At 41.7% G+C, this 3,579-nt stretch overlaps 1 pseudogene; it reads left to right on the top strand.

The window, feature by feature from the left end:
* Nucleotides 1–323: 323 nt before the first annotated feature.
* Nucleotides 324–2,382, top strand: LOC124004141 (annotated as a pseudogene).
* Nucleotides 2,383–3,579: the final 1,197 nt, after the last annotated feature.

Raw genomic sequence — 3,579 nt, 5'->3', positions numbered from 1 at the left:
CCTGTTGAGGAATGACGGACTCCATCCTAGCTGGAGGGGTGCTCTCATCTTATCTACCAACATAGACAGGGCTCTAACTCCCCTAGCTCCACAATGAAATAGGGTGCAGGCCAGGCAGCAGGCTGTTAGCCAGCCTGCCAGCATAATGGAGTCTGCCACTATAACACAGTCAGTGTAGTCAGCTCAGCTATCCCCATTGAGACAGTGTCTGTGCCTCGACCTAGGTTGGGCAAAACTAAACATGGCGGTGTTCGCCTTAGCAATCTCACTAGGATAAAGACCTCCATTCCTGTCATTATTGAAAGAGATCATGATACCTTAAAATAGGGCTACTTAATGTTAGATCCCTTACTTCAAAGGCAATTATAGTCAAGGAACTAATCACTGATCATAATCTTGATGTGATTGGCCTGACTGAAACATGGCTTAAGCCTGATGAATTTACTGTATTAAATGAGGCCTCACCTCCTGGCTACACTAGTGACCATATCTCCCATGCATCCCGCAAAGGTGGAGGTGTTGCTAACATTTACGATAGCAAATTTCAATTTACAAAACAAAATGGCGTTTTCGTCTTTTGAGCTTCTAGTCATGAAATCTATGCAGCCTACTCAATCACTTTTTATAGCTACTGTTTACAGGCCTCCTGGGCCATATACAGCGTTGCTCATTGAGTTCCCTGAATTCCTATCGGACCTTGTAGTCATAGCAGATAATATTATAATCTTTGGTGACTTTAATATTCACATGGAAAAGTCCACAGACTCACTCAAAAAGGCTTTCATCATCATCGACTCAGTGGGTTTTGTCCAACATGTCTCTGGACCCACTCACTGTCAGTCATACTCTGGACCTAGTTTTGTCCCATGGAATAAATGTTCTGGATCTTAATGTTTTTCCTCATAATCCTGAACTATCGGACCACCATTTTATTAGGATTACAATTGCAACAAATAATCTGCTCAGACCCCAACCAAGGAACATCAAAAGTCGTGCTAAAAATTCACAGACAACACAAAGATTCCTTGATGTCCTTCCAGATTCCCTCTGTCTACCCATGGACGCCAGAGGACAAAAATCATTTTTTTTTGGAACTCAATTTAACCTTGCGCAATACCCTAGATGCAGTTGCACCCCTAAAAACAAAAAACATTTCTCATAAGAAACTAGCTCCCTGGTACACAGAAAATACCCGAGCTCTGAAGCAAGCTTCCAGAAAATTGGAACGGAAATGGCACCACACCAAACTGGAAGTCTTCCGACTAGCTTGGAAAGACAGTACCGTGCAGTACCGAAGAGCCCTTACTGCGGCTCGATCATCCTATTTTTCTAACTTAATTGAGGAAAATAAGAACAATCCGAAATTCCTTTTTGATACTGTCGCAAATCTAACTAAAAAGCAGCATTCCCCAAGAGAGGATGGCTTTCACTTCAGCAGTGATGAATTCATGAACTTCTTTGAGGAAAAGATCATGATTATTAGAAAGCAAATTACGGACTCTTCTTTAAATCTGCATATTCCTTCAAAGCTCAGTTGTCCTCAGCCTGCACAACTCTGCCAGGATCTAGGATCAAGAGAGACGCTCAAGTGTTTTAGTACTATATCTCTGGACACAATGATGAAAATAATCATGGCCTCTAAACCTTCAAGCTTCATACTGGACCCTATTCCAACTAAACTACTGAAAGAGCTGCTTCCTGTGCTTGGTCCTCCTATCTTGAACATAATAAACGGCTCTCTATCCACCGGATGTGTACCAAACTCACTAAAAGTGGCAGTAATAAAGCCTCTCTTGTAAAAGCCAAACCTTGACCCAGAAAATGCTGCTTTTGATACCATCGATCGCCATATTCTTTTGGAGAGATTGGAAACCCAAATTGGTCTACACGGACAAGTTCTGGCCTGGTTTAGATCTTATCTGTCGGAAAGATATCAGTTTGTCTCTGTGAATGCTTTGTCCTCTGACAAATCAACTGTAAATTTCGGTGTTCCTCAAGGTTCCGTTTTAGGACCACTATTGTTTTCACTATATATTTTACCTCTTGGGGATGTCATTCGAAAACATAATGTTAACTTTCACTGTTATGCTGATGACAGCTGTACATTTCAATGAAACATGGTGAAGCCCCAAAATGGCCCTCGCTAGAAGCATGCGTTTCACACATAAGGAAGTGGATGGCTGCAAACGTTCTACTTTTAAACTTGGACAAAACAGAGATGCTTGTTCTAGGTCCCAAGAAACAAAGAGATCTTCTGTTGAATCTGACAATTAATCTTTTAATGGTTGTACAGTCATCTCAAATAAAACTGTTAAGGACCTCTGCGTTACTCTGGACCCTGATCTCTCTTTTGAAGAACATATCAAGATTTTCATTTTCTAGAAACCGATCATCAACTACAGCGATGATGGTGGGAGGTTTCCCACAGCAGTTTCATTTGACAGCAAGCTAATGGCATTTATATGAATCAATCAAATGTATCAATCAGATGGTTAACAAGCAAATATATTTGCCCTCGCATCTAAAGCTGCCGGATAAAGCTCGCCAGTTAGTAATGCTAGGATGCCAGCTAGCTAATGTTAGCTGCTGTCAATGGAGTTTGACTGAAATGTACCATTATGTTTCACATGATAAACAAACTACACTCATGCCTTTTCCCCAAAAAAATCTATGTAAATATACACTGACCATACAAAATATTAAGAACACCTTAACGACACAGACTGACCAGGTGAATTCATGTGAAGCTATGATCCCTTATTGATGTTACTTGTTAAATCCATTTCAATCAGTGCAGATGAAGTGGAGGAGCCTTGAGACAATTGAGACGTGGATTGTGCATGTGTGAATCCAGGCTGCATCACATCCGGCCGTGATTGGGAGTCCCATAGGACGGCGCACGATTGGCCCAGCATCGTCCGGGTTTGGCTGAGGTAGGCTGCCATTGTAAATAAGAATTTGTTCTTAACCGACTTGCCTAGTTAAACAAAGGTTAAAAAAATAAAATAAAAATTGGGCTTGACAAAAAATATAAATGCCATTGAATGGGGTATGGTAGTAGGTGCCAGGCACACCGGTTTCTGTCAAGAACTGCAACACTGCTGGGTTTCACACACTCAACAGTTGCCCGTGTGTATCAACAATGGTCAACCACCCAAAGGACATCCAGTCAACTTGACACAGCTGTGGGAAGCATTGGAGTCAACATGGGTAAGCATCCCTGTGGAATGCTTTCGACACCTTGTTGAGTCCCTGCCCCATCCTGTTGAGTCCATGTCACAACTCAGTATTAAGGTGTTCCTAATGTTTGGTATAGTCAGTGTCTAAAAGACATGAATACCTTCAAGTTGATCGATTTATTCTAGTACTTCAGGCCGAGGATTAACATCGTTACTTTGTAGAAATTAAGTCTCGTCTCCTCTTCAAGCAGCTTCCTGAGATTTAATATAATAATAATAATATATGCCATTTAGCAGACGCTTTTATCCAAAGCGACTTACAGTCATGTGTGCATACATTCTACGTATGGGTGGTCCCGGGGATCGAACCCACTACCCTGGCGTTACAAGCGCCATGCTC

The sequence above is a fragment of the Oncorhynchus gorbuscha genome, linkage group LG18 (assembly GCF_021184085.1).
Source record: "Oncorhynchus gorbuscha isolate QuinsamMale2020 ecotype Even-year linkage group LG18, OgorEven_v1.0, whole genome shotgun sequence".
NCBI lineage: Eukaryota > Metazoa > Chordata > Actinopteri > Salmoniformes > Salmonidae > Oncorhynchus > Oncorhynchus gorbuscha.
Note: the sequence above shows the minus strand (reverse complement) of the source record. Positions and strands in the feature narration are given on the sequence as shown.